The sequence below is a fragment of the Tamandua tetradactyla genome, chromosome 24 (genome assembly GCF_023851605.1).
Source record: "Tamandua tetradactyla isolate mTamTet1 chromosome 24, mTamTet1.pri, whole genome shotgun sequence".
Taxonomy (NCBI): Eukaryota; Metazoa; Chordata; class Mammalia; order Pilosa; family Myrmecophagidae; genus Tamandua; species Tamandua tetradactyla.
In genome coordinates, this window is record NC_135350.1 from 22,682,732 (window position 1) to 22,700,469 (window position 17,738).

The 17,738-nt window shown below is 35.5% G+C and overlaps 1 long non-coding RNA gene across 1 annotated transcript in view; it reads right to left on the reverse strand.

The window, feature by feature from the left end:
- Positions 1-2,523: 2,523 nt before the first annotated feature.
- LOC143668415 (uncharacterized) overlaps positions 2,524-17,738 on the reverse strand; it is a 117,637-nt gene continuing 102,422 nt past the window's right edge. The window contains exon 3 of the long non-coding RNA XR_013168433.1: positions 2,524-2,591. This is a non-coding gene — a long non-coding RNA (uncharacterized LOC143668415). The remainder of the gene's footprint in view (positions 2,592-17,738) is intronic.

Here is a 17,738-nt window from a genome sequence, read left to right on the forward strand (position 1 = left end):
TTCCCCACTCCCTATTCCCTCACTGCTTCAGGTTTTTTCCAGAGCACTTACCGTCATCTAACTTATTATGTGTTTAACATACATATTTTAATGTTTGTCCAATCTCCTTACAACTAGCATATATACACCATAAGGATGAAGATTTCTATCTTTTTCCCCCTCACTTATGTATTGAGTTGGGCTTAAAGAAACTGAGGCCACATCTGAGCAACAAAAGAGGTCCTCCAGAAGTAACTCTTAGGCATACCTATATGTAGGCTAAGCTTCTCTGCTACCTACATAAGCTTCACAAGAGTAAGCCTCAAGATCAAGGGCTTGACCTATTGAATGGGTGTCTCTAATGTCTGACACAGTATCAAGCATTTCCCTGGTGTAAAGTTTGAGTTCCATATTTTCTCTCCCATCCCTCAAGGGACTTTGCCAACATTTTTCGATTATCTGCTTAATATAATCTAGGATGTATCCAGATATTATATTAAGCTATACAAGATTAAAAACCCTCATTCTTATTCTGAGCTCCCTGTGTTTCAATTGTTCAAATGAGTTATCCAGACAGGTTAAGAAAGATTATGTGCTACAGAAAATTTAGGTTCCAGACAAAATAAGCTTTCCTTCTATATGCTAATTTTTTAAACAAATCTATGTGTTCTAAAATTTTTGTAATAAACCCATATTGCTCTTGTAATTAAGAAAAAATTATTGAATTGATACACAAATGGATCTGATTTTCAATTCTCCTTTCTTCATATTTCATTTTTATGCTACACCCTTTGTCTTTCCCTTTCAATGACTGTTTCCTATTTTAAACACTTTATGGACAAAATACTGTTTTAAAATGAAGGACTTATTGGAAAAGATTTGGCACATAAATTTATATAATTGTCAGGTGCAAGCATTCATATTTATAAATTATCCATAGTATTGAAATTTATGAAATCTGAAATCCTGTCTTAAGCATGATTTTTTATATAATGAATCTTTATTTTAGAATAGTCTAAATTTCTCATTACTAAGAAAGATTTTTCTCTAAATCTGACAAGTTTGGGTCTCACCTCTAAATGTTCTCAATCAGCAGTTTTGGAGCCCTATCAAAATCTGTACTTCTAAAACTTCTTAGATGATTCTGATAATTAGATTACCCTCGTCAGGAAAATGCAGCTCTGGGTAATTAATAAATCCATTCTTTGAACTTGTTCAACCTTTTACATATGAATAATAACTCACCAGTAACTCTCACAAAGTTATAAAATGAAGTGAGTATCTTTGAAAATTGACATAATTGAAATTAAGTTGGTCTTATAGAAAATTACAAGGTCATCTGCCTAGCACTATTTCTGTATATCTAACAACATTCAAAAAAGTTACTCAGCAAGATTATAAAGATAATCTAACTGCACATTTATGATAACCTGATAAAATAGAACCCTTCTATCATAGTCTTAGAACAGATACATGATAACAAAATTTCTGTCTTTGACCATTAGAGAAGAATAGCTAAGAGTTGATATCTGTACCATTCTAATAAGTAGGTTGTTTCTCTCATCTTGAAATTTCTTATATTGTTCTAGAGAATTACATTCAACATTTCAGGTGAATGAAAGGTCCAAGAAAAATCTTAATCATTGAATCAAAAAAAAAAATCAAATGGATACTTTTGTTGAGTTCATAAAATTCTGTGGATTAAAATTAAAAGGAGCAAAATATATATATCTATGAGAAACGCTTGCATTTCCCCAGAAAACCAAAGTTCCTTGTCTTGTATGCAATCATAATTTCTAATAGAATTAGAATTCTAAACTCTGACAAATATGCTGTGAGATATTGAAGCTTGCTGGTTTTGTAAGGAAACCAGCTTCTGGATTAGTAGAAGAAATGGTAGCAACTGAGGCATAAAAGCTGATGTTGGGCTAATTTAAGTAGGAGTAGTGCATCAGAGTCAGAGTCTCAAGAAGATTTTACCAGCTGTCTAAAACTATACTACTCTTATTCTAGAATACTCAAAGTTTTATAAGGGAAAGAACTAATAGGTTTATAGTACATGAGGAGAGATGAGATCAATGATTAAAAGAATGCTGGAGGTAGAACAGATTTTAGTACACAATGGGGCCACTATTACACTCTTCAGGAAAACTAACTTTTTAAAAAGAAGCAGGAAGCTGGAAGTTGAGTTTACTTGTGATAAGTGTCATTAATTTGCAACTTCAGCAGCTACAAAGGTGAATTACAATTTATTTACTCCACATATGAAAAAAGTCTGTTTGTTTTTAACAGAACAGGAGGACTTTGCTTGGTGTTCTGGAAAGAATTTTAGGTTAGAGTTAAGAGATCTGAGTGCTTGATTCAGGCCTCTTACAAATTTTCTGTTGAAACTTGATCAAATTTCTTGCACTTTGTGGGCATTAATTTACTATTAATTTGCAGAGGCAGTATTGTGGTTAAAAATCTAGGATTTGGGGGCAAGCTTTCTGGATGGAATTTCAGTTCTACTACTTACTAGCTGTTTAATCTTGCACAAGTTACTTACTGTTTCTGTGCCTCGGTTTCCTCATGTGCAGAATGGGAATAGTATTCGAACACACTTCATAGAGTTACTGAAAGAGAAAATTATTTATCATATGTTAAGCACTAAGAAGAATGCCTGAAACATGGTAATCGTTTTAGCAATTATATAATGACAACTTTGGTCTGTAACTCAGTGATTTTCAAATTGCTTCTAGCTGTGGAACTTTGATTCAAATAAAATGTCATGCAGACGTCTAAGTAATAAAATGAATGGAATAGAGATGTTTTCATTGCAAAGACACAGAGCCGTTGAGAATCATGCCTTCCGTCTTCTAAACCCTTCCCAGGTGACCCTGTAGACAGTATCATAGAAACCACAAAATGTGGGAGCACAATTCTAAAATGCTAAAGAACCCTTCTTTATCTGTCATAGCTTGTGTATCAGTTGGGAACTGTGGTTAGTAATAGAAATCTGACAACAGTGGTTTAAACATGTGAGGATTCATTTTCTCATCTAGAAGATGAGCAGCTAAAACCAGTATGGCAGCTTTTCACAGCCATCAGGAAACCATGCTTTCTCTATCCTTCTGGAACTCCAGTGATCAGATGGGTGACAAAAAAAAAAGGGACAAAGCAAAAACATAGTTTTCCAATGAGTCCCACCCAGGATCTTCTGTTGACATCTCCTAGTTGCAAAAGCTAGGAAATATAATAGTCTAGAAAGATGTGTTTCTACCTGAAACTATTGAAGAAGGAGATTATGAATTTTGACAAGACAGTCAGCTTCTATATATTAATTCAAAATGTCATTGTGTTTTATGAATTAAAACCACTACTCCTTAAAAAAAAAAAAGCACTACTCCTAAATTTGATAAAGAAGAATGTTAACAGCTATATCCTGGATCAACAAAATGGGGGAAATAATATATAGTACATTTATCAAAATCTCACTCTGTTGATTAGCTTTTAATCGTCCTCTATTTTGACATAAATTCTGAAAAAGTGTATCAATTCCTCTGGTGATTAATATAATTCTCAATAACACGTCTGCCAAATTCTTCGTAAAATATTATCTTATATGCCAAGGGAATAAAAAGTTGAGTAGAGGCTCGTTTATAAAATTAGAGTTAACCTGAAACTGTAAAAGTAGACAATTCATGTATGGCATATAAACATAATGCCCACATGTTTGTTAATTCTCTTTCCCCCTTATCACTCTGAACCTCAGTTTCCTACTTTATGGGGAATTTAAATCAAATGATACTTAGGATTTCATAAATACATAAATTTCATAAATATAAATATAAAAGACCAAAAGATTAGTCCCCAGAGTTAAATTTCTTTTAGACATATATTTTGCCCCACTTCCAAGCTAAATGTATACAACTGGAAAAGAGAGGGGACAAAATGTTATACATTCACTCAATTCATTTCACTTAGATGAATTAAATAGAAATGATCAATTTTCACATGAAGCAGATTCTTTGAGCCCCTTTTATTTACAGAGCCACTAAAATTTATAGAACTTGATGGTGGAATGCAAATTAAGTAGAAAATGAAGTGTTTGTCCAAGGTAGTCTTGAAGCATGGTAAGCAAGGGAGCATGAGGTCATCAAACATTCACTAAACTTCTACTGTATGCCATGTCCCATATAAGGAACTGGGTATGAAATGTTGAATCTCAGACTTGATAGGAAGATAGGTCTGACCATCAAGTGTTTTGCCCAGGGCCACTAAACCCCCTGCACAGATCGTGTTAAGTTATTAGTCAGAACCCACCCTGAAGCATTAACTACCAAACAGCTTTTCTTGTTGAACCAGACTTTTATCTATATTTAAGTCTGATTGACTTTCCTTGAAGTAAAGAGACTTTTACTCCTGCCAAGTTCTGTGTAGTACAGGCAGAGTGTTCATGGCATATGCATTGCTCTTACTAGTACGTGGAAGCAAAGGATTTGGGTGAACAAAGAAGTTTCCCTTCGGAGCAGGTATGAAAATAGACCGCGATAGCAGAAAACTATTTATCTGTATTTCTATCCAGAAACCCCTAAGAGCTCAAAATTAGAATTTGATTTTGAAATTCACTTCTCCTCTAGAGTTAGAAGAACAAAAGTAAGAAGAAAGATAAGATAGGTGGCAAAGAGATGACCCAAAAGGAAGTAATTAGAAATCCAACAATGAGTGCTTTGATTAAAACTCTCCTTTAGAAAATGGGCTGAAGCTAGGATGCTGTTAAATAAAAGTTGGGATACTACCAAAAAGGATTTTAATCAGTTTCTAAAGGTAGATGGTAAAATGACTAGGAAATCATTTTTGAAGATTATAAAAACCAGCTGAATACCATATTTTGGAAAATAAAATATGCATCTTCCCTGAAATCAGGCATGTAGGGTGAAGTATATGTAGCAGGTGGAGGATGATACATGATTTACATGTGTTTCAGTGGAAAGCTCATAATTTGGTTGGTAAAGAGGTCTGGACTTAAGTCCTCTAGAATTAATATTAATATGGGTCTTTACTGTGTAAGTTCTGAGATCATGATTAAATATAAGAGAATTCAGAACTGGTAAAGTGGGAGTGAACAGGAAAGGCAAGACTCAGTGAAGACAAAGAAAAGTGCTATGAAGAAGTAACAAGAAATCTTTATTCTTTGGATACAGGGCCATACTCTACCATCTTCCCCAAACTAAAATATAAGCCCAGGTAAACAGCAAAACACAGATATTTTAGAAACAGAAAAATCAACAGCTCAAAACAATAGTATAACATATTATTACTATCAGAGAGAAAAGAAGAAGTCAAACAAGTATTCCAGAGTATCACTATGCATTGCTGACATGGCAGCAATGAAGATCCTACTGCACTTTCCTTCTCCAGAAGGTGCCAAATTAAGTATTTAGATAGGTGGACATAACTCCCCACCACTAAGTTAAACTCCAGAGCAATTGCCCATCACCCAAGTTGTTTCCATTATGGCAAATTATTTTTAAAGAGTAAGGTTATTCTCTTTAGAATCCTTTGTGAGGTTGAAAAGTTCATGAAAAAGATCAGTCTTTTTTTATACATCCACTAGGATGACCTGGAAACAGCACTGGTCTTGGAATCAGTCAACCCTGCTTGGAATTCAGCTTGGCCTCTTCTTTAGTGTGTGACTTCAGTGAAAGTATTTAAACAATCTTAGTCACGGCTTCCCCCACTTCAAGCTGAAGACAGTAGCAATAGTAACTGTTGTCCAGAGCTGATGTTTGTACAAAGAGTTTTGTGAGTGCTTTAAAAGGTACCTATGAACATGCTGTTATATGTCCTAAACTGAAAATTATGCATTTTGTTTAATGGAAATGGAGAAGAAGAAGAAAAGTGCTGCGACTTTTATTGAGACAAGTATGCTAATTTACTTGATGCCATTCATTTAGAATAGGAAATCTATGGGCATTATACTCTTGGCATAGTAAAATGGATTTCTTCTATTTGCATCTAAGAATCACTTTTCTTCTAGACTGCTTCCAGAATTAAGCTTGCTAAGCAGGTAAGAATTTGAAAGACTGAAGAAAATGTAGTTTTAAATGTTTCTGAGACACTTAACTATACATGACCAGTATTTAGCTACTGAAGGTTCTAACTTAAAGAATAGTTGTGAAAATGGTTACTTGTAGCAGAAATTGTTCCTTTAATTTTGGTGGAATAATAATATCCTTGTTATTTAGAAATGCCTGTCATACAAAGAATTCAGAATATTATTAATATAGCATGTCATCAAACACTCACCATTTCCTTAACATTTCCAAAATAGTGTTTTTCTCCTAATGAGAGAAAAAAAGTCTTTCAAATTACTGAAGCCAAGTAAAATGACAGTGTTCAAGATGATAATAGAAATAAGAGTTTCATGTGTGTATATGATTGTATGTTTGTATGCAGTGTGTGTGAATGAAGGAAAAGGATATATCCTCTTCTGATGTAATGAACCTGAATTAGAAAAATTCTACAAAGGATAAGAAAAATGTTAGGAGAATATCAAAAAAAGGTTATACCCAGGTATACCCAGGGAGAATCTGGTTTCCATGAAAATTCAACTCTTTTCTCTGAACAGTCTATGAATTTTTTATTCATAATCAGAGCAGGAAAGTTGGGGTTTTGAGCAAATGAGATGGCCTACAAACTGACCAGAATTTAAATATACATTATACATTTTATGAGATATATATACATTATATAAATATAGATTGCTGTAGTATAAATTGGACTTTAAAATATCTCTTCTATAATCCTATATCACTGTACTTTTAATAAAGTTGCCTAGATTCTAGAACTGCTCTGGATTGGATGATGAAAGTCATTTTGTAACATGTAAAATATGTTGTATTATACCTAGTTATTACAAGCCCCACACACCAAATTCTGAAAATAAATGACAAAAGGATTGAAACACTGTTCTTTGATAAAAGGAAGGGTAACAAGCCCCTTGAAAGCTGGAAAGAAAGTGAGAAAAATTCTCTGAAACAGCAAAACAAAGAAATGTGCAACCTGACCACAAAAGCAGGTTGAAACTTTGAGAAAGAAAAAAACACTCTGATCTTAAATGAGAAAAGGAACAATTCCTCAAGCTTGGATCATAGCTACTGTAGTCATCAGAAGCCCTAGATAACTTAAAAGTACAAATAACTGATCAAAATACAGAGCTTTATGAAAACTAGAGCAGATCGCGAACACCAAAAAAAAAAAAAAAAATTAACTAAATGACATAATTTTATATGTATTTTCACATGAGATCTTCAACCCAGGGATTATATCATGGACATTCATATACTAGGGGACATTTAAATGAAAGGGCAAGGATGAAGCATCAAGGGAGAGAGGAATAAACATGATTCACACTAGAGCTATATGAAAAGAGTAATTTCCTTTGTTAGAAGCAGGTGAGCTAAGTTCAACAAAGACATAGTAGAAAATGGGCATCCCTGGGGTTATTTTTATACTGATTTGGAACAAGGTGAGGTTAATAATTTTTAATATTCACTATCCAGCATAAATGTTGTCCAAGATCTTACCTAAGTCACTTGGGGTGGCTCTAGCTCTTGCAGAATATACAATTCAAAGTTCTCTGTCATCTAAGAATTGAGGATAGCTTAATAAACTATACTTACAGTTTTAACCCTCAACATTCCTGACAAGAAATAGATGCCAGAGAGGTGGGGCAAGATGGCAGCATAGTGAGGTGTGGAATTTAGTTCATCCTCAGAGCAGCTAATAAATAGGCAGGAATTGTACAGAATAACTGCTGGGGGGACATCAATGACTAGACACACAGCATCTACAAGTCTGGAAGGGTGGAATGGCTGCATTCCCACACAGATTTGTAAGTCTCTCATGCCATGGAAGCTGGTGCCCCTCTCCCATGGGCATGGCAGGTTGGCTCCATGAGGGGGAAAGAAACAGACTTTACTAGCAGCAAGAGCTTAGCTCAACCATGCTCTAGTTGTGGAATTAATTAATAAATTCGGTCTACTAAAAACAGGCCCCAAGTACAGCTAAACCAGGAGTAAGCGCTAAAGGAACCAGGAGTTTTTACCCCAGCAGAGAGGGTGGGGCTAATGGGGAATAAAACAGAGGTTTTTTGAGTTGCATGGCACAAAATACTGGAAAATGGCTGAACCCCAAGAAAGAAGGGCACACAGAGACTGGGGATACACAGAACCACATACAAACTCAAATTCTTGACTGGCAAGCCTGGAGAGTAGGGACTAGCTCTAAAAATGCTTTTTGCTTTGTTTTTCACCTCTAAACAACTCACTAAATAGAACAATAAGCACTGTTAGGCTCCTGCACTGCCTCAGGCAACTGCAGAACAAAGGCATGTCTGCAAGAGGAAGCTCCTAGTCAGGTGAAAGGGGTTAATTCCTTAAAAGGTGTATCTTCCCCCAAGAAAAGAGGGCCAGAGCCCAGCTCAAGTGAAGGCCCTCTTTCAGAATCTAGGCCCAGGAACTGAAAAACAGAGGCAATGAAAGCCCAGCTGCTACCACAGCTTCTAGCTCAACCATGCTCCTAGCAGCAGGAGAGTCTGCTGAAATTAAAGACACCACATCACTTCACACTGGCAAAGTGGCAGACAAGCACCATATGCTGGACAGGACAAGAAAAGCACAGAGTCTAGAAATTTCATATGAAAGTTTGACAACCTGCTGGGTCTCACTCTCAGGAAAATGTGATGCTAGCTACTCTCTCCTCCTGAGACATGGGCCTGTCTGGTCTGGGAAAATCTAACTAGGGTTGATAATACCTGAGAAGACCATCCTCAAAAAGAAAAAAAAGTTTCCATATAGGCATGGCAAGAAACAGAAAAAGAAGAACTGAAAAATTCTGATCAATTAAATAGAATGTATGTTAGAGGTCTAGAATAAGTTGAACTGAATGTCAAAGAACAGATAGAGAACAAAGCAATCCAGCAAGAAACCCTAGGTAAAAGAATGAAAACAATATAGAGTAAACTAATTAAGGAAATTAAATACCTAGATGCCAGCAGAAAATGAGTCATACTAGGAAAATCAAAGATATGGCCCAGTCAAAGGAACAAATAAACACTTTCAAATGAGATACAGGGGTTGAAACAACTAATTCAGGATTCTTGAACAGACATTCAAAATCTCATGAAAAATCAAATCAATGAATTAAGGGAGATATAAAGACGACATTGGGTGAACATAAAGAAGAATTCAAAAGTTAGAAAAAATAAATCACAGAATTTGGGGGAACAAAAGGCACAGTAGAAGAGATGAAAAACCATGGAAACCTACAATAGATTTGAAGAGGCAGAAGGAAGGATCAGTGAACTAGAGGACTAAACATCTGAAATCTGACACACAAAATAAAATAAAGGGAAAAGAATAGAAAAAATATGAGTAGGGTCTCAGGGAATTGAATGACAACATGAAGTGAATGAATAAACATGTGTGGGTGTCCCAGAAGGAAAAGAGAAGGGAAAAGGAGGAAAAAAACTAATGGAGGAAATAATAACTGAAAATTTCCCATCTCTTATGGGAGATATAAAATTACAGATCCAAGAAGTGCAGTGTACCTTGGACAGAATAGATCCAGACAAACCTACTCCAAAACACTTACTAAGCAGGTGGTCAAAGGCCAAGACAAAAAGAGAATTCTGAAAGCAACAAGAGTAAAGCAATCTAACATATATGAGGGAAACTCAATAAGACTATATATGAATTTCTCAAAAGAAATCATGGAAGTAAGAATACAGAGGTAGTGTATATTTAAGACACTGAAAGAGAAAAATTGCTAACTAAGAAATCTATACCCAACAAACTGGGGGATATTAAAATATTTTCAAACAGACAGTCACTGAGATAATTTTTGACAAAGAGACCAGTTCTACCAGAAATACTAAAGGGATCACTACAGGTAGATAGGAAAAGACAGGAGAGAGAGTCTGGAGAAAACTGAAGAAATAAGATTACCAGTAAAGGTAAAAAGAGAAAAAAAAATTAGATGTGACATATAAAATCCAAAAGACAAAATGGTAGAAGTACTGCCTTTACAGTAATAACATTAAATGTTAATGGATTAAGCTTCCCAATCAAAAGGCATAGACTGGCAGAATGGAATTAAAACAAGACCTTTATACATGCTATCTACAGGAGGCTCATTTTAGACCCAAGGACAAAAATAGGATGACAGTGAAAGGCTGGGAAAAGCTATTTCACGTGAACAACAACCAGAAAACAGCAAGGGTAGCTATATTAATATCCAACAAATAATCCCAACAAATTAGACATCAAATGTAAAACAATTAAAAAGACAAAGAAGGACACTATGTATTAATAAAAGGAACAATCCAACAAGAGGACTTAACAATCATAAATATTTATGCACTGAGTCAGAGTACTCCAAAAACATGAGGCAAACACTGAAGAGAAAAGTAGACACTTCTAAAATAGTAGTTAGAGACTTCAATACTTTGCTTTCATCAATGGATGGAACATCTAAATAGGATCAATAAGGAAACAGAGAATTTGAATAATATGATAAATTAACTAGACTTAATAGATATTTACAGAATATTACACCCCACAACAGCGGGACACACCTTTTTCTAAAGTGCCCATGGATCATTCTCAAGGATAAACCATATGCTGGGTCACAAAACAAGCCTCAATAAATTTAAAAGGATTGATATAATTCAAACACTTTCTCAGATCGTGATGGAATGACATTAAAAATCAATGAGGCAGGGCGGGCCACGGTGGCTCAGCAGGCAGGAATGCTTGCCTGCAATGCCAGAGGACCCGGGTTCGATTCCCAGTGCCTGCCTATGTTAAAAAAAAAAATCAATGAGGCAGAGGCCAGAAAATTCACAAATATATGGAGAATAAACAACACACTCTTAAACAACCAGTGGATCAAGGAAGAAATTATAAGGAAATGAGCAAATATCTCAAGGCAAATGAAAATGAAAATACAAGATATTAAAATTGATGGGATGCAGCAAAGGCAGTGCAGAGAGGGAAATTTATTGCCTTACATGCTTATATTTAAAAAGAAGAAACAGCAAAAATCAAGAAATTAACTATTCACTTGGAAACACTGAAGAAAGAACAGCAAACTAACCCCAAAACAAGCAATAGTAATGAAATATCAAAGTTTAGAGCAGAAATAAATGAAATTGAGAATATGAAAACAATTGACAAAAACAACAAATTCAGCTTTGAGAAAATCAATAAAATCGATGGACCCTTAACTAGGTTGTCCAAAAAACAAGAGTGCAAATAAATAAAATCAGAAAATGGAAGCAGAGACATAACCACTGCTGGCCCTGCATAAATAAAGGAGATAATGAGAGGACACTATGAGCAACTATATGCTAATAAGCTAAACAATATAGATGAAATGGACAACTTCCTAAAAAAGCATGAACAACTGACATTAACTCAACAAGAAATATACAACCTCAACAAGCCAAACACAAGAGATTGAATCAGTCATCAAGAAGCTCCCCAAAAAGAAAAGTCTAGGAACAAATGGCCTCTCATGTGAATTCTACCAAACACTCAAGAAAGAATTAGTACCAATACTGCTCAAATCTTCAAAAACAAAATTGAAGAGGAGGGAAAGCTAACTAATTCATTCTATGAACCCAACATCACCCTAATACCAAAGCCAGACAAAGATACCACAAGAAAAAAAAATCACAGACTAATCTCTTTAATGAATATAGATGTAAAAATCCTCAACAAAGTACTTGCAAATCAAATTCAGTAGCACATTAAAAGAATTATACACCATGACCAAATGGGATTTCTTCCAGGTATGCAAGGCTTGTTCAACATAAGAAAATCAATGTAATACATCATATCAATATCAGAGTGAAAAACCTCCTGATCATCTTGGTTGATGCAGAAAAGGCATTGGCAAAATTCAATATGAATAAATAGTGTTTGGAGAACTGTATATCCATATGCAAAAGAATGAAAAAGGATCCATATCTCAAACCCTATGCACAAAATTAACTCAAAATGGATCAAAAAACTAAACATTAGAGCTAAGAGCATAAAACTTTTAGAAGACAATGTAGAGAATTATCTCATAAATCTTGTAATAGGAGACAGTTTCCTAGACCTTACACCCAAAACACAAACCTTGAAAAAAAGAAATAGATAAAAGCAATCTCCTCAAAATTAAACACTTTTGTGCATCAAAGAACTTTGTCACGAAAGTAAAAAGGCAGTCTATGCAATGTGAAACAGTATTTGGAAACCACACATCAGTTAAGGGTTTATTATCCAGAATATATAAAGAGATTCTACAGTTCAACAAAAAAAGACAAACAACCCAATTTTAAAAATGGGCAAAAGACACGAATAGACACTTCTCAGAAGAAGAAACACAAATGGCTAAAAGGCACATGAAAAGATGTTCAACTTCACTAACTATTAGGGAAATGCAAATCAAAATTACAATGAGATATTATCTGACACCTACTAGAATGGCCATTATCAAAAAAGCAGAAACTACAAGTGTTGGAGAGAATGTGGAGAAAGAGGCACACTTATCTACCATTGGTGGTAATGTAAAATGGTACAACCCCTTTGAAAGGCATTTTGGTAGTTCCTCAGGAAGCTAAGTATAGAATTGTCATATGATCCAGCATTCCCATTACCAGGTGTATATTCAGAGGAACTGAAGGCAGGCACACAAACACATATTTGCACACAGTGTTTATAGCAGCAGCATCCATGATGACCATGAGATGGAAACAGTGCAAATGTCCATCAATGGATGAGTGGCTAAACAATTTGTGGTATATACACATGATGCATACATATTCTGTAAGACAGAATAAAGTCATGAAGCATGTAACAACATGGCTGAACCTCAAGGACATTATGCTGAGTGAAAATAGCCAGAAACAAAAGGACAAATACTGTATGGGCTCACTAATATGAACCAAAATTAGTGAATGAACTTTTAGAGTTGAAGATAAGAATATAGATTATCAGGAAATAGAAAGAGAACAGAGGTTGGACATTTAGTGCTGAAGGAATACAAACTGTGCAACAGAACTGATTGTAAAAATTCAGAAATGGATAGCACAATCCTACCTGATTGTAGTACAATAATATTAGTACAATGAATGAAGCTGAATGTGAGTATGATTGAGGGTGAAGCGCAGGGGACACATATGAAACCAGAAAGAAAGATAGAGGATAAAGACAGCGATAGTGTAAAAATGCCTGGAATGGACAATGATAGTGATTAAATATACAATATAAAAACATATTTGCGTGAGGGAGAACAAACGAATTTAACATTGTAAAATGTTGAAAATGGATGGTATTCAGGAAAAAGAACAATCAATACAAGCTATGGTCTATAGTCAACAGTAACAACTGTAATATGTTTCTAGTGACTGTAACAAAAGCAACATCCCAAAATTAAATGTCAACACGTGGGGGTTATAGGGGAGGGGTATGGGTTATTTGCAGAAGAAAAGAAAATGTCTTCATACAGTCTATGGTGTCTATTTACTTAGGTTGGATTGTATGATGTGCAAATAAAGCAGCTTAAAATTTAAAAAAAAAAAGAGGAGAAAAGAAATAGATGCCACCATAGGAGTAATTGGATACAACTTAATGAAGAAACAATTGACAAGGTACAGATATACTTATACAAAACAAAGAAGGAAGAGTGAAAAATCCTAGAGCTAGAAACTGTAAGAAGCTATTTTAACAGAAATAACAAGATGTCTAACTCTCAGAGAGAACCTCACTTCAGGAGCTATGTCCTTTGGTATAGGAATAAAACTAAAGCAAAAACTATATTGAAGCAGACATAGAGGGAAGATTAAAGGGGAGAGATATACCAGGGCATATTTATCTTCTCATCCTCTGATAACCTCTGATTTCCTGCCAGAGGCTTCCCTGAAACCAAGAGGGAAAAACTAACAGCTAGGAGGTCCATTGATTTAATCTTTACAGTGAAGCCCCCAGGGCACAGACCAGGGTGGAAATATAAATTGGAACTTAAAAGTTAAATGAAGAAAATCTTTAGAGTTATTTCATGGTTTGCTGAAAGTCAATAAAACATCTGGACCAAAACAAAGTCCATTTCATCTAAAATTTTGGTGTGTTGTTAATAACAAACCAACATAATGAGAGTTGAATTGATGATGTGTAAGACCAAAATGGTAAGTCTATTTTTTTAATGGTGGATTGAAAGATCAAGGACAAAAAGGATAATTTAAAAGAATGATGATTTAACAGTATGGATTGGCATTTTTATTTTTGCACTACAATCAAAACAATAAAATGAAATATACTTCCAGAAATCACATATTGGGGTGTGGGGCAAGATGGTGGTGTAGGGAGGTATGGAGTTCCCTAAAGCAGCTAGCAAATAGCCAGAAACTTTCTGGAAAACTGTTTGGGGGACATCCATGATCAGACACACATCATATACCACTCTTGAATGGTGGAAGGGCTGAGATCACACCACAGAACTGTTAGTAAAGCCCCCAAACTCTGGAGGATGGCACTCTTACCACATTGGTATACGAGGCTCAGTTGGAGACATTTTCCCATGAGGAAAAATAAGTAATCCCTTCTGGGAGCAAGGGAGGGCAGCTCAGCCAAACTCCAATTGCAGTTTTAATTAACAAATTTGGACTACTGAAAACAAACTCCATGCACAGATAAACCAAAAGCAGCAGGAAAAGAATCCTGAGGTCTCTTCCAGCAGAGAAGAGTTGGGGCTGACAAAAATAAAAATGAGACTTTTGGAACTGGTAAGGCTCAGAATACTGGAAAAGGGCTATGCCCCAAGAAAAGAACACATGGAGTTGGCTACCAACTCCAGCTCTTAACAGGTAAAACTTGGGGTCTGGGGACTGGCTCTGTAAAGGGATTTTTTTTTCTTTTTTTAAACTATTCTTAGTAGCTTGTAAGAGAAAGCTTCAAGCATTTTTACTTGTCAGCCCTGACCAAGGCAAGGATAGAGTTAAGGTAGGTCTGAGAGACAAAGGATGAGTCAAGTGAAGGAGATAATTTCCTTAAGGGCTTATCTTTCCCTAAGAAAAGGGGGCCAGAGCCCAGTTCAAATGTTGGCCCTCAATGAGAGAATTCAGACCACAGGGCTAAGCCCTAAGCTGTCTTTCTACTGCAGCATCTGACACAACCACACCCCTGGCAGGCATAAGATCTGCTTAGAATTAAAGGCACCACTTTATGGCAGTGGAGATCTGTGAGCTGACAAGTGCCACATGCTGGAAAGAATAGGCAAAGCACAGAAAATGCTTTTCACAGGAATCTCTGGGTCACATTCTCAGGGAAACTGGATACTGGTTATACACTCCACCTTAGGCCTATCTTGTCAAGGAAAATCTGGCTGGTGTTGAACATATCTAGGGAGCTCCTCTTCAAAATAAAAAGGTCCTATTTAGGAAACTTTTATGCTAGAGGTCTAGAGTAAGTTAAAATGGACATCAAAGAACAGGACATCTGAAATCCTACATGCAAAAGAATAGATAAGGGGAAAATTTAAAAACATGAGCAGGATATCAGGAAATTAAATAACAATATGAATGCACAAATATACATGTTATATGTGTCCTAGAGGAGAAGAGAAGGGAAAAAGGGCAGGTCTTTGCTTAGGGTAGAAACTTTGATTGGATTGTGTCATACCCAATTGTGGGTTGGACCATTTCATTAGATGGAGGTGTGACTTTGCTCATTCAAGGTGGGTCTTAATTTGTTGACTAGAGTCTTTCAGAGAGCTCACAGAGAGAGAAAGAGTTAAGAAGTGACATAGACACAGACATTTGGAGACACTTGGAGTGCCAAGGGAGATGCTTGGAGTGCCAACAGAGAGAGAAGATACCTAGATGCATACATTTGGAAATCTCAAAGCTCCAGGAGACAACAGGAGCTGAGAGAGCCAACAGATGCTAACAGAAACCAGGGTGCAGCAAACATCACCATGTACCTTTCCATGAGATGCTTAACCAAGAGATGAAACCCCAAATCTTTCCCTGGATCAGCTAAGTCATGACCCACAGATGCTTAGAGAGGAAGCCACTGAAATTAGAAGCAACAGAACAAGGAACATGGACCAGCAGATGCCAGTCACAGGCCTTCTGATGTGACAGATATCAGCCTTTCTTTGGAGTCAAGTTATATTTCTTTGGAGTCAAGTTATATTCCTCTGGATGCCTTAGTTTGGACATTTCTAAGGCCTTAGAACTGTAAACTTATAACTTAATAAATCCTCTTTACAAAAGCCACTCCATTTCTGATGTATTGTATTCTGGCAGCATTAGCAAATGAAAAGAACACATAAAATCCAAAACACAAAATGGTAGAAGAAAGTACTGCTTGTACAATAGTAACATTAAATATTAATGGGTTAAACTCCCCAGTCAAAAGACATAGACTGGCAGAATGGATTAAAAAACAAGACCCATTTATACACTGTCTATAGGAGACTCACTTCAGACTCAACCAAAAATAGGTTGAAAGTAAAAGATTGGGAAAAGATATTTCATGCAAACAACAACTAGAAAAAAGTGGGGGGTAGCTATACAAATATCTGACAAATTAGACTTCAAATGTAAAACAATTTAAAGAGACAAAGAAGGACACTATGTATAACTGAAAGGAACAATTCTTCAAGAAGTCATAACAACAATAAATATATGTGTACCAAGCCAGAGTGTCCCAAAATACACGAGGCATACAATGACAACACCAAAGAGAGAAGTAGGCTCCTTGACAATAATAGCTGGAAACTTCAATACTTGGCTCTCATTGATGGTTAGATCTTCTAGACAGAAGATCAATAAGGAAACAGATTTTTGAATAGTATGATAAATAAAATAGAATTAACATAATATTATACTCCACAACAGCAGGATACACATTTTTCTCAAGTGCTCATGGATCATTCTCCAGGATAGACCACATGTTGGCTCACAAAGCAAGTCTCAATAAATTTAGAAAGGCTGAAATTATACAAAACTCTTTCTCAGATCATGATGGAATGAAGTTGGAAATCAACAACAGGTAGAAGGCTGGAAAATTCACAAACAGAAGGAGTCTAAGCAGCATATTCTTATTAACCAGTGATCAAGAAAGAAATTACAAAGAGAAATCAGTAAATATCTTGAGGCAAATGAAAATGAAAAGATGATGTAGTAAAACTTATGGGATGTACCAAAAGTGGTGCTGAGAGGGAAATTTATTACCCTAAATACCTGTATTATAAAAGAAGAAAGAGCAAAATTAAAGAGTAACTGCTCATCTGGAGGAATTAGAGAAAGATCAGCAAACAAACCCCACAGCAAACAGAAGGAAAGAAATAACAAAGATAAGAGCAGAAATAAATGAAATTGAGAACATGAAAACAATAGAAAAAATCAACAAAACCAGCCCTAAACATTAGAACTAAGACAATAAAATTTCTAGAAGGAGATGGTTCCTAGAACTTATACTCAAAGCAGGAGCAATTAGAAAAGAAATGAATAAATGGGATATCCTCAAAATTAAACACTGTTTTGCATCAAAGAATTTTTTCAGGAAACTAAAAAGGCAGCCTCCATGATGGTAGACAATATTTGGAAACCATATATCAGATAAGGGATTAATATCCAGAATATATAAAGAGATTCCACAACTCAACAACAAAAAGACAAACAAACCAATTTAAAAAATGAACAAAAGGCATAGATAGACAGTTCT